This window comes from Ruditapes philippinarum, unplaced genomic scaffold (genome assembly GCF_026571515.1).
Source record: "Ruditapes philippinarum isolate M1 unplaced genomic scaffold, ASM2657151v2 ctg547_1_1_1_1, whole genome shotgun sequence".
In the NCBI taxonomy this organism is placed as follows: Eukaryota; Metazoa; Mollusca; class Bivalvia; order Venerida; family Veneridae; genus Ruditapes; species Ruditapes philippinarum.
Genome location: NW_026855428.1, coordinates 339797 through 354937, shown reverse-complemented (window position 1 = coordinate 354937; position 15141 = coordinate 339797). Strand labels below are relative to the sequence as shown.

The 15141-nt window shown below is 32.2% G+C and overlaps 1 long non-coding RNA gene across 3 annotated transcripts; it reads left to right on the top strand.

The window, feature by feature from the left end:
• The first annotated feature begins 771 nt into the window (after positions 1 to 771).
• LOC132743308 (uncharacterized) lies at positions 772 to 13613 on the top strand. Of its 3 annotated transcripts, none has more exons than XR_009627557.1 (5): positions 772 to 1546; positions 4365 to 4495; positions 5557 to 5671; positions 6466 to 6576; positions 13316 to 13613. It is a non-coding gene; the product is annotated as an uncharacterized LOC132743308 (long non-coding RNA). The 3 variants fall into 3 exon arrangements; XR_009627555.1 differs by having other exon boundaries at positions 772 to 2384; XR_009627556.1 differs by having other exon boundaries at positions 772 to 2384; positions 4365 to 4500.
• The last annotated feature ends 1528 nt before the right edge of the window (positions 13614 to 15141 follow it).

Below are 15141 nucleotides of genomic sequence, written 5' to 3'. Positions count from 1 at the left end.
TGCATTATTTCAGGCACGAACGGGCACCTGAGTAGAACCATCGACGTTTCGTAAGCTAGCTGGATAGCTTCCTCACATGAAAGAACCTAGTCCCTGTTGGGATTCGAGAACCCACAGCGGTGAGGGGCAAGTGGTTTGAAGTCAACGACCTTAACCACTCGGCAACGGACGCCCCATAGAAAATTTGTGTTTTATTGTTGTTTTTTTTATCGATAAATAGAGTACTCTGTACATTTTTTGTGAGAACAACATTTAGATCTAGTGCCAGTTTTTTATGAACTTTTGTGCTTTCAAGACTGGTGTTTAGGTCTAAATGCCACCGATCCGATCTTTTTTTTCTACTGTCAATCTGAAATCATTTTTGGAATTTCTGAGGGTCATGTTTTGTCTTGAGTTTAAAATCTTCAATTTTAAGCTTTGCTGATTGCGATTAATTATGTCATTTTTAAAAACTTTAAAATATTTTGTGTGCAAGTGACTACAGTTCATTCAATCAGTTCAGCAGCCATCTTGAACGTCACTGAGAGTTGATTACGTCATTTTGCACGTTCGCTCATTCACTCGCCCATTATGGAAAAATAATGCCGAGTAGCAAGGCGGCCGAAATTGCATTATGACCGTGATCTTGCCATAATGGCCTTGAAATGCCCTAAATTTTGTTACTATATATAGTAACATAGGTATTAAACTGGTGTAATATCGTTTTTATTAAATGGCTTGATTACACTCCCGCACCGCGGTCTATGTAATAATAATGGTTTTTCATATGCCTAATAATTTAACCACGATATGAACCTATGTGGGGATATCATGTAATATGCATTTACATAAAAATACACGGAACATAAATCGGAAAATATGCCCTTATATAAAACGAAAAAAAAACAACAAGAAACATTAACAACACATTACTGAAAATGTTATGCCGTTAATGAAAATAGTTCCAAGACTTCGCAGTAACTCCCAAAATCATAGTTCCCTATCTATTTTAAAATTGACTGGCCAATTATTTACTAAATTTTGCGGTCGTCTTTTAAAATTGTATGTATATTATTGCTTTACGCGATTTGAATATTACTACGCCAGCGGACGATAATAGCTAAAGTGCTTGTATAAATAAAAACTACAAATTACATGTAGTCAGAAGTTAATTAAGTGTCATAGAACTTAATGCTCGAATGACGAATAAAAACTGCTTCGCGCATGTCACGTGATGGTGTGCCATTTTGGTCCTTCCGAATAATCCAGGCGGGGAACAATAGTTTTATATAAATACATAGCAAATTGAATCGTGTGACTGAAAAGAGATCGGAAAATGTTTTGCTCGTCTTTAACGGATGTGTTTAGTAAAGTTTTTTGGTGAGAATCAATCAGTGATTGTCCCCGAGCGCTCAAGATTCGTGGTCGAGTGATTTTCCATGCACTTTACTGTTAGCTACATTTGCGTGAAGTTTGTGAGAGGGATGTGACGGAAACGAACGTATGGGAGGTTTGGAATTGTTTCTTTTATTTTAGGACGTCGAAAAACTAAGTATCAATAAAAAATGTAAGTTATTTTATATTTTATTAAAACTACATAGCCGAAACGTAATATTATTACACATGAAAATCGGGAAAGCGTCACTGTTTTTTTTTAAGGAAAAAATGTAAATATTTCACAGAAAATCCGGGAAATGTTATTTATCACATATTTGTAAATTATCAAATATTTTTCGTGGGTACAATTTGTTTGACACAAAGTTAAATTTTCCATGAATAAGGACTTTAATTATAAATTAGCGTTTATCATAAGAATTATACATGTTAAACTTTTAATTTTTCATGTGACGTTTCGATCATAGTTAACGGTATTTTTTACCATTATGATCATTATTCATATTTACTTACCATTGTAGCCATCTATACTAAATTAAAGTGGTAGCAAAGGGCAGATTACTGGTTTCAGCAGTGTAGGAGTTAAATATAAATCGTATGCATAATTACATAATGTTAATTGGCTTATGATATAAAACAAAATACAGATATGAATAATTGATAGTTGGCATATGAGATCTATCAAAGAATTGACACGGATGATTGACGTGCGATATGTAAAAATGACAATGTTGTTATTTATGGTCATGTTTATGAGGACGTCCACGGGTGTAACAATGATGATGAAATGACGTCGTTCAAGGTAGTGAGCAATCATCATTTAAATCTAGTTATTTATAGAAACTAGCTTTTTGTAGAACTAGTTATTTTTAGACAAATGAGTTTTAACTTTTCAGCGTAAGTTTTATCAGTTTCAGAAGATGAAATTTCAAAAGGAACCAATGAACTTGCAAGTAATCATACTATATCGGACCATGCTTGTGGTACAAGGACAGCACACATTATGCAACGTAAAAACAGCATACTTACTTAATTCAATTTACATTTGAAAAAATTTGACATTATAAGAAATTTGATATACATATATGCATGTAAATGGTATTATGTCCGTAGAATTACAAAATTTTATTTTAGATTTTTCTGTCAAAATTGAAAACTATGTTTTATGTTTATGTATATTGACGATATTTTGTGTGCATTGTTTATATCAATTTTGGTTGTTTTGGTTTCTTCCTCAAATTTTTGGAGTTGGTGTGTGATTGGGGTTATTCGATTTGGGTTCGGTGTTTTAGTTTGTCTCTTTGTGGGAGTTGTTTATGTGCGTTATGGTAGTTTTTAGCTCGACTTTTCTATGAAAAGGGGAGCTATCCTACTCGCCCCGGCGTCGGCGTCGGCGTCGGCGTCGGCGTCGGCGTCACACCTTGGTTAAGTTTTTCGTACCACCCCACTTTATTTCAGAAGTATTACAAGTATGGCTTTGAAACTTACCATACTTGTTCACCATCATAACCTCCATCTACAGACAAGAGTACATAACTCTGTCAAGGTTTTTGACAGAATTATGGCCCTTTTTTGACTTAGAAAGTGTATTGAGCTTGGTTAAGTTTTTTGTACCACCTCACTTTATTTCAAAACCATTGGAGGTATTGCTTTGAAACTGACCATACTTGTTTACCATCACGACCTTCATCAACAGACAAGAGGACATAACTCTGTCAAGGTTTTTGACAGAATTATGCCCCTTTTTGACTTAGAAAATACATTGAATATGGGTAAAATCCACTTATTGCCTTAACCCTTTGAGATATTGCTTTGAAACTTTTAATGCTATTTCACATCATTACCCCCATCTGTACGCAAGAGAAGGTAACTCTGTCAAGGATTTGTTTTAAAAATTAAGGCCTTTTTATCGACTTAGAATCTTGGTTAAGTTTTTAGTACCAGTCCACTTTTTGACTGAACTGTTTGAGATATTAATTTGAAAGTTGGAATACTTGTTTACAATCATGATTCCCAAACATGTCCAGGAGAAGGTAATTCTGTCAAAAATTTTATTTGAATTATGGCCCTTAACTGTCAATGTTTTGTATTATAGGCAAGCACTAAAAAACTTAAAAAATCTAAAAAAATTCATTCCTATCCACTTGTTCACTTTACCATAAATTATGTCATATAAACATTGCTGTAATATTCAAGGGTATCAAACAACTAGTTCACTTTAAAAATACAGAGATTCTTGTATTGCCTTTTACTGCAAAAACTTTTTTTATTGGCAAGCAATAAAAAAGTCGAGCGCGCTGTCTTACGGACAGCTCTTGTTCTTTGTCTTTGTTGGAGTTGTTAATGTCATTTGTGTGTTATGGTAGTTTTTCTTTGTCGAAAATTTAGGCCTTATTTCTGAATCATTTGGGAATTGGTGGTCGATAAGACAGTTGATTCTTTGCTGATACATTGTGATCGATTTGAAAATTTTGGATTTTGTTATACTAGTCGAATTATTAGTATTCATCATTTCAAATAGTTATATCAATTTCATTAGAAATGGGAGACACATAATAGTTATATAGAATTTTAGCTATACAATACCGAATTTTGTATAATTATATTGATGTTTAATATGAGCAATATGATATTTTTGATAATTATATTAATATATAGGTGGAGAATGCGACAATATATTAAAGATAACATTGATGCTTTAAGATTTAGAACGTGACATTTCTAATAATGATATTTGGGTGTTGAATGCGACAATTTTAACAATTATATATACTGATATTTTTAGATGCAGAATGCGACATTTTAGACTAGTATAATAATAATATTGTTCTTTGGTTTTTCGTTTGTTTTCAGATGGCGTAAGAAAACATCACTGGATTACTTTTGAAAGACAAAACTAGATAAAATTCTATTTTCTAAATATTACCACTATATATTTCATACTATTGTTCGATTGATGGTAAAAAAAATGTTTATTGATCATTGAGCAGATGTAAAGCAAGAAATGGAGGGAAGAATCCTAGCAGACGACAGTTGTCGCACAGATGCAATCATGCACCATATCAGACTGCCGGCCTAGCTCTATACTGGACTCGCTTTCAGCAGAGGAAATCATAACTTTGTAATGTATGTCTTATTTACTTTTTGAAAAATAAACTTTCGTGTCAATGTAATAATTATGTTGACATATCATTATTGTCTAATGTTTCATAATGAACCATTTTTAGCCCAACTGTTTGAAAAGCGAGTAAGGGCTATTTTAGTCACTTGGTCGTCTGTTCTTGTAAAACACTTCGTTTTGCATGTTTTGAATGTAACTTCCTACCTCAGAATTCATTATGATTGTGTAACGGGGAACATAATCTAAACACCATTAACTTTATACTAGAATTTGATTTATACTCAACATCACTAATTCCGCGTCATCACTTATTTCACGGTAATGGCATATTTTCATGTGACCAGTGTTAAAATTGGTCAGAATTGACATATTTTATTGAAACACCTGAACAACAAAGTGTTTGTGCAAAATATTTTAAATCTATAGATTTTTAACGTAAAACAGAACAACAATTTACAAACTTTTGCAAAAAGCAACAATAGTCCGTTACATTTGTGCATACGTCTGAAACAATCATTATTTTCTAAATGTTCTTGTTCGTTGAAAAAATAAATTTTGAGTTATAATGTAAACATACTTTTAACATTTAAAATCATGCAAAATAACATTTCGAAATTTTGACTGAAACATGAAAAAACTGAAATAAAACACCATTACTGCGATTTAAATGATGACATACTGTTTTCAAAATTGCCGACATATGGTCTACGTCTGGCTCATTTAAACTGATTTTGACTAAATATGTTGTTGTTTCCTTGTGTAATACATATATGACAATTTTTGTACCCTAAGTTTCATGTGTTGTTTTCTTTCTTGCTTCAAAGTGTTAAGTGTCAACTAAGAATATCACAGTATAATTACATGTATGCCACTTAGTTAACTTGATTTAAAGCAGTCATGTTAAAAATAATAATTTAAGTTTACAATATATTCTTATCAAATGAGCATAATACTGTTGAGTTATGGGTCATTAAGAACATTTCAGTAATTTAAACAAATAACTTATAATCTTAGTAACAATTATTTTTAAAATGCTAAAAAATGTACCATGTTACCAATAGTGTATCCACAGGTAGCAGACGACAATAAATTTTAAAGTGGAAATTTTCGACCTCCGGTGTGTCTCCTACTCGATTTTGTGATCTCAGTTACTTCCCCTGACGTTCAGTAGATGAGGTAAGATATTTTAAAGAAATACAAATTTTAGCTAAACATAGAACAATACATTTTACAGATAAGGGTTTGTGAGTCGCTGATTACACCTTTAACTCTGCAAAATATTTTAAATGGACTTGCCCATCTTCAAATCTGGACAAAACCATTACTCATTTTAAGGGAAAATTTCAAAATATGTACTGACTTAATATCGTATAGTGCAGATCATAAGCAGAAGTCAAGGATATGCCGACTTATTTTGGTCTGCACTGGTCGCACGGGTACATGTATATTATGTTGGCACTAAAAGGCTGAGAATTTATCAACATATTATACCACACAAAATAATCAGAAAGTACTGATTATAGTTCATTAATAATGACAACTTTTAATTTGGTACAATGTTTGTATTTTGAAAGCATGTTAATTTCAGATGGAAACATGACTTTTTGAAATTATTGCTGCTTTTCTAGAAAAAAAAATGAACTTAACAAAATATAAAGAACTATTCTTTCCGAGATCACTCGCTTCCTTAAAGTATTACAATCTAAATACAAAAACAATATACATTCAATAACTTAATTCACGAATAGGTAAAAATATCGGCACTTCATTAGTGATTGTGCCGAAGGAAGGGAGATAATTATGAATGTATTACAAATAAGGGAGATAAAAATATCTCCTATTATAATTATTCTATAAAATATCATAATTATTTCTAATGCATAATGTGTATATTATAATGAACTGGTGACTTTGATTGTGGCACTCCGATAACATCTTAATTTTCTATCTATATATTTTCTATATTTCAGTTTCAGGATTTGAAATCAAGAAAGAACGAAAGATATGAAATTAGCGCCGGCAAACTGATCTTGGCATGTTACATCATTATCACAGAACTGGAACCTACTGATTAAGATGAGGTAATAGTATATTTTATGAATATATGTATAGATTTGTTTCTTAGCCTGCTGAAAGCGAACTTCATAGTCTTTGCCTCCAGAATAGAGCCAGGCCAGCCTGCACTTTTGTGCAGTTTGACCAGCCTCTTTACTGTTTGCTAGCTTCCAATTTTCATTTTCATGTGATAATTAGTTATAATGATTTATAATGGACTGTTCCTTAAATAAAATGTGGAAAAGTCCATTTAATAATTTCCGCAGGTTAAAGCAGCATGCCTCCAGATTCATGCTCATTCTTCATGTAAATTTTGAAAATGTATCTAAAAGAAAAAGATAGTGTAGTGAACAAGGAAAGTAATTTACATATTACAACCAGCATTTACAGTCTACTAGAATTACCAAAAAAGGCCAAAATATACAATAATAGCCATTACTGCGTTAGTCACGCAGTAGAAATATGCTAATAAGTACTGCGACTTCGGTCGTTAAAGACATTTAGCACATAAATAATTATTTGAATCTTAAATCTTTTTACTTCTCTTAAAATCTGAGTACATTTTTCTTAAGTTTGTTTTTCTTGAAATAGTTTTGGTTCATCTTGAGGCGTGCAGCGTTGAGGCTTGTTTATAGCTCTTGAATGAGACGTGTATTCATTTGGTCCTGAAACAATACGGCATTGTGAAAATTGTTTCGTGTTCGGGTTTGATAAATTTTTAGCTCACCTGTCACTTTGTGACAGGGTGAGCTTTTGTGATCGCTTTTTGTCCGGCGTCCGTCCGGCGTCCGTTAACTTACTTTAAATGACATCTCCTCATAAACCTCTAAGCCAATTTCATCCAAACTTCACAGGAATGTTCCTTTGATGGTCACCTTTGAAAATTGTTCAAAGAATTTTATTCCATGCAGAACTCTGGTTGCCATGGCAACCAAAGGAAAAAACTTTTAATATCTTCTTCTAAAAAACCCAAAGAGCTAGAGCTTAGATATTTGGCATGAAACATCTTCTATTTAGTGTCTACCAACCTTGTTCAAATAAAAGCCCTGGGGTCAAAATTGGTCCCGCCCCAGGGGGGTCATTGATTTTTCCTATATGCATATATAAAAAACTTAAAAAATCTTCTTTTAAAGAACCCAAAGAGCTATAGCTAAGATATTTAGCATGAAACATCTTCTAGTGGGTGTCTACCAAGTTTGTTCAAATAAAAGGCCCTGGGGTCAAAATTGGCCCCGCCCCGGGGGACATTGATTTTAACTATATGATTGTGTAAATTAAGTGAATAAAAGCTTTATGACCACTATTTGAGTAAGACGTAATTATTTGTTTGTTGTATACCTGAATTCTATTATGTGCATTTTTTTAAATTTGGTGGTTCAACCCATGCGTCTGCTGTCTTTTGCAAGTGAAACGCAAAGCGATGCGAATATTTTATACATTATACAATTTAAATGTTGATGCTACACATCAAAGACGCCGCCAATCAGCATTGAAAATCGTTCTCTATTACAGTTGAATATCCAAAGCACAATAATCGAGCTAATGCAGTCACCCATTTGTCCGCGACGGCGTTCCTGTTTTTGCATGTAAGCTGGTCTCTCCATAACTACTGAAGGGAATGGATTGAAACTTACACACTTGTTCCCTGTGATTATTTAAGATGATTGGCACAAGTCCTATAACTCTGATTTGCTTTTTTACATAATTATGCCCCTTTTTCGACTTAAGTTTTTGCGTGTAAGCTGGTATCTCCATAACTACTGAAGGGAATGGATTGAAACTTCACACACTTGTTCCCTGTGATTATCTAAGATGATTGGCACAAGTCCCATAACTCTGCTTTGCTTTTTTGCATAATTATGTCCCTTTTACGACTTAGAAATACTTGGTTAAGTTTTTGCGTGTAAGCTGGTATCTCCATAACTACTGAAGGGAATGGATTGAAACTTCACACACTTGTTCTCTGTGATTATCTAAGATGATTGGCACAAGTCCCATAACTCTGATTGCCTTTTTACATAATTATGCCCCTTTTTCGACTTAGAAATTCTTGGTTAAGTTTTTGCGTGTAAGCTGGTATCTCCATAACTACTGAAGGGAATGGATTGAAACTTCACACACTTGTTTCCTGTGATTATCTAAGGTGATTGGCACAAGTCCCATAACTCTGATTTGCTTTTTTACATAATTATGCCCCTTTTTCGACTAAGAAATTCTTGGTTAAGTTTTTTGCATGCAATTGGTAAGAATGTTGTTATCAAGTCATTAGCATTACCTAAATTAAATCACCTTATTCTTAGCTTGCCAAATCCTGATATAGGAACAATTAAAGCTATACAAAACTCCTTCTTTAAATTCTTATGGAAGTCAGGACCAGATAAAATTAAAAGAAATGTTGTTATTCAGAATTATGAAAATGGAGGTTTTAGAGTGATAAACTTAGAAACTTTTATAATGTCTCTAAAATTGACATGGATAAGAAGAATTTTAATGTATAATACCAAATACTTTAATTTTGTTAATAATATACCCATTTATATCAAATATTAGTAAATATGGAGACCAATTTTTGATAAATAAACTTCAGACAGTGCAAAATAATTTTTGGAAAGATGTTTTTACTTGGCTCATACAGTTACATAAGCAGTACCCCAGGAACTGGAGTGAATTTTGCTCACTTCCTGTTTGGCATAATTCTATGTTTAAAATAGGTAGTTCTTCTGTTTGTTTCTCAAGATATGTTAATTGTGGTATTATATTGGTTAATGACTTCTTAGACAATAGAGGGAATTTGCTTTCATTTGATGAATTTTTAACTAAGTTTGATATAAATACCAATTTTTTAGAGTATCAAAACATTATAGAGTCTATTAGGAGATTTTTAAATCAGCTGTCTTTAAGACATCTACATCAGAAAGAGGAAATGCCTATTCAGCCTTTAATGATCAAGATAATAAATAGTCAAAAGAAGGGACTTAGACAAATCTATGATTATATTCTTAGAGCAAATATATCATCTATTGCTAAGGGAAAATGGGAAGATGAACTCAATTTAAATAATGATTTTAATTGGAATGGCATTTATAGGCTCCCTTTTAATATTACAAAGGATTCAAATTTACAATGGTTTCAGTATAAAGTCAATCACATGATACTGGCAACAAATTATCTTTTACATAAAATGAGAATAAAAGATGTTAATACATGTTCTTTTTGCAACAATCATATTGAAACTATAAAACATTTATTTTGGGATTGCCATTCAAGTTCTTCTTTTTGGGAAGATATAAAATCATGGATAAATTCAAAATGTACAGATGTTAACACACAGTGGACCTTAACAGATATTATTCTAGGCAATAAACACTTAGATAATGCAACATTGAATTTAATTCTGCTGGGAAAGTATACTCTTTATAGATGCAAATTAAAGAACACAGTTCCAAGCGTTCAACTTTTTAAAAATTATGTCGCTATTCTTTTGAGAACATAATTATTTAGTGCAAAAAAACAAAATAAAGTTTCAAAGTTTGACAATTTATGGGGAAAATATATTTCTTTGCTGCCTAATTGAGACTAATGTTTTAAGATCATTTATTTAGGCTTGATCCACTCTGTATTGCACCCACTGCCCTTTTTGTATCTTTCTTTTTTAAACACCTTGAATGACATTTGGTCTTTTTTAATCTTTCTCATGATATAAATGCATAAAGTATTCATGACAAGAGGTGCAACTCTTAAATGGGTATCAATTTTAAGATAGTAGGAGTTGTTTCCCTTGAATTAATGACATTTTTTTTTTCAATATAAGTTCAATGTAAAATTGGAATTTCTCCTTTATGTCAAATAAGTTCTGTCATATTGAAAAAGTAAAGTTTCCGAAAATGAATCTTTGGCTTATGTTATACTAAAATAAGTCTGGTATTAAAAATTTGTCAACTCTGTTTAAATACTATTGAATTATTGTAGATTCTAAAAAGTAATCTCTTATTCCTCCTTATACGTTTATCTCATATATTGTATGTATATGCATAAATGTTTTGTATTTTGTAAAAAAATTTAAAAAAAAAAAAAAAAAAATGTTTTTGCATGTAAGCTGGTATCTCCTTAACTACTGAAGGAAATGGATTGAAACTTCATACACTTGTTCCCTGTGATTATCTTAGATGATTGGCACAAGTCCCATAACTCTGATTTGCTTTTTTACATAATTATGCCCCTTTTTCTACTTAGAAATTCTTGGTTAAATTTTTGCGTGTAAGCTGGTATCTCCATAACTACTGAAGGGAATGGATTGAAACTTCACACACTTGTTTTCTGTGATTATCGAAGATGATTGGCAAGAGTCCCATAACTCTGATTTGCTTTTTTGCATAATTATGCCCCTTTTTTGACTTAGAAACTCTAGGTAAATTTTTGCTTGTTAGACGGTAGCTCCATAACTACTGAAGGGAATGGATTGAAACTTCACACACTTGTTTCCTGTGATTATCTTAGATGATTGGCACAAGTCCCATAACTCTGATTTGCTTTTTTACATAATTATGCCCCTTTGACTTAGAAATTCTTGGTTAAGTTTTTGCGTGTAAGCTGGTATCTCCATAACTACTGAAGGGAATGGATTGAAACTTCACACACTTGTTCTCTGTGATTATCTAAGATGATTGGCACAAGTCCCATAACTCTGATTTGCTTTTTTGCATAATTATGCCCCTTTTTCGACTTAGAAATTCTTGGTTAAGTTTTTGCGTGTAAGCTGGTATCTCCATAACTACTGAAGGGAATGGATTGAAACTTCACACACTTGTTTTCTGTGATTATCGAAGATGATTGACACAAGCCCCATAACTCTGATTTGCTTTTTTGCATAATTATGCCCCTTTTTTGACTTAGAAATTCTAGGTAAATTTTTGCTTGTTAGACGGTATCTCCATAACTACTGAAGGGAATGGATTGAAACTTCACACACTTGTTTCCTGTGATTATCTTAGATGATTGGCACAAGTCCCATAACTCTGATTTGCTTTTTTACATAATTATGCCCCTTTGACTTAAAAATTCTTGGTTAAGTTTTTGCGTGTAAGCTGGTATCTCCATAACTACTGAAGGGAATGGATTGAAACTTCACACACTTGTTTTCTGTGATTATCTAAGATGATTGGCACAAGTCCCATAACTCTGATTTGCTTTTTTGCATAATTATGCCCCTTTTTCGACTTAGAAATTCTTGGTTAAGTTTTTGCGTGTAAGCTGGTATCTCCATAACTACTGAAGGGAATGGATTGAAACTTCACACACTTGTTCTCTGTGATTATCTAAGATGATTGGCACAAGTCCCATAACTCTGATTTGCTTTTTTACATAATTATGCCCCTTTGACTAAGAAATTCTTGGTTAAGTTTTTGCGTGTAAGCCGGTTTCTCCATAACTACTGAAGGGAATGGATTGAAACTTCACACACTTGTTCCCTGTGATTATCTAAGATGATTGGCACAAGTCCCATAACTCTGATTTGCTTTTTTACATAATTATGCCCCTTTTTCGACTTAGAAATTCTTGGTTAAGTTTTTGCGTGTAAGCTGGTATCTCCATAACTACTGAAGGGAATGGATTGAAACTTCACACACTTGTTTTCTGTGATTATCTAAGATGAATGGCACAAGTCCCATAACTCTGATTTGCTTTTTTGCATAATTATGCCCCTTTTTTGACTTAGAAATTCTAGGTAAATTTTTGCTTGTTAGACGGTATCTCCATAACTACTGAAGGGTTTGTACCTTTTCGGACAATTTTATGTATTCATATAGGTAAGCATTATTATACTCAATGAAACACCCTTGTGACAACTTTTCGAATAGTCGAGCGTTACTGTCCTCCGACAGTTCTTGTTTCTCCATGTTCTTGGTATGTGCTCGTTGTTTAATAATTAAGTTACATATTTTTGTGGAAAAGTAGAACCTAATGCACAAGGTAATGCCATGTCTGAAATTCTGAAATGTTTGTCTGTTGCGACAAGGATTGAAACAAAGATTGAAACGTCTGGTCAAAGCAAAATAAATTGGATAACAAGTAAAATTGAATTGATTGGTATACTTAAAATAAATTCAAGACAATATGTGCCGAGAATATGTCTATCTAAATATTGGTGCGAATTGCATAATGTTCGAATGATTTTAAGCACTGGTTCTGCAGTAACCGTATGACCGGAGCGTAACCGGTGCGCAGAGTTTTGCGTATTTTCTTAACGGTTGAGGGACAACCGCCTCTCTGATGGTGGGCGTGGTTAAGGCTTTGTAACTTGTAATTTAATGATTCGACAAGTAATATTGATCAAAGATGTCCTGGTTCCCTTCCGCCCCGTCAACGAAGACTAAATGCTAGCATACGGAGCATCATATTAAATTTGGCGACATTATTATAGTTTCAAAACCTATATTTATTGGTCATTTATCTGAATAATCTTTTGCTTTTCGTAAACAGTTTTAGTGATTTAGTATTTTGTGTGGAAGTTAAAATACTACTGTGTTTACAGTTTGCGACCTTTAAAACAAATATTTTCACATTCAGCCATACTTAATTTTGCTAATAAGCATCTAACATGCTTTAAAGTCTTATTTGAACGTTATAATACTCATGTTTGCACTGTCTAATGTAGGAAAAAGATATTAATTTCTGAGGCATAATGTGCCTTTAAGGAAAAACATTTGATTCTAAGTTGAATATAATTTTTACAATACAGGTGTATCAGTGATCTTTACATTTCAGAAATACGGAACATGGTAAATTGAGCAGGTGAAGGAATAAAGAAAACACAACACTCTTTGCAGTCAGCAAAATAACTATGCTTCCGGTTTGGAACTATTGCATGCCGTTACAACATATGTGACAAAGAAATTTCAATCCACCTGATACGATTTGGTATCTTTCTGAAAATGTCATGTTCAACTTCTGAATGGTGTTTTTTCTGCCAAATTTAAGAAATGTATTACCATGTAACTGTCTAATATTTATGGCAATTATGAAGTAATGAGTTTTTGGCGTAGCAATAAAAACCATAAAAGAGCTCGATTGGATTTTCTACATGAGCTTAAAAAATAACACCTTCATAAATGCCGTGATGTGAACAGAATAGAAGGGATATTTTATTTGCTTTTTAAATTTTACATCTTCTATTTACCAACACACTGTACCGTCAATGTATTCTAATGGCAATAATGAGTATAATTGCAATAATGAATAATGCACTTTTTTGCAATGTATATTTCGAGTGGTGTAATAAGTAAATTTTGATCAGGAATGTACATTTATTAAGACTTAATTAATATATATGTGCAAACATACTGTACCGTTAACATAATGGCAATAGTAAAATTGCAGAAATGAATGATGCGCATTTTTACAATGTATATTTCAAGAAGTGTAATAAGTAACATTTAATAGTTAATAAAGACATACTAGGCCGTACAATGAGAAATAATGATAATTTAACAACGTCATGATAGAAACATCCATTTGAAATTTCTTAAGATTTAGATAATATTAACACCACCAAGAATATCACCACTACCACCAAAAAAAACATTAATGAAACATAATGAAAACTCCTTCGATGAAATATTTCATCATACAAAAACATGCAATGATGAAAAAATGAATTAAAATATCAAAATAGTTGTAATAACCACCAGAAGAACAATAATGAAATAAAAGAATGAAATAACAAAATAAATGAAATAAAAAATAAAAACAACAAAATGAAATTAAATAAACAATAATGAAATAAAATAAAAACAAAAATAATGAATTAAGGTAAAATAAAGACAATAAAATAAAATAAATAAAAACAAAAATGAAAATAAAAACAAATTGAAATAAGGTAACAAGAAATGGATTGAAAGAATAACATTGTCACAAGTGACCATTTAGTTGTTTACCTTTAACTTGCTTGACCTTAAAGTGACCAGCCTCTGCAACCAGTATGCAGTCAGGCCAACCTGCACGTCTGTGCAGATTGACCAGGCTCTAAACTGGTTGACCAATTTCAAATTTGATTTTATTCGTTATATTCCCTAATTTGAGAATGAACGTATTCAGAAACGGAAGCTGGACAAGTCCGCTTCCGATAATATTATCAACCATATACATGATATAATGTGTTCCTTTATATTTTGGGGTATCATTTGTTTCATTTTTTTTCTTTTAAATGCTTTAAATAAGGAGTCACAAAGGGTTACTTTATCATTTTCATTTCCAAGCATATCTTCGTACGTTTCATCGCCGGATAGTCACTGATACCCACTGCCTAACCATTAACATTTATCTTGATTACATGTTAATAAACCGTGGGTATCCGACGATGCATGCGTTTGTGCTTGTTTTTTGGGGGGTTTTTTGTTGTTTTTTTTTTGTTGAATTTTTTTATTATTGTTGTTGTTGTTTTCAATTTTTATATGATCTGACAGAGTTAAGGGCTAGCATCATTTAGTTGTTTTTTTTTTGTTCGCTTTTGATACATTATTCTATCAATTTTTTAACTTTACTTGCCTGTTTTACTTTTTTAAAGTTTTTTCTTTTTTAATTTAAGTATTTTT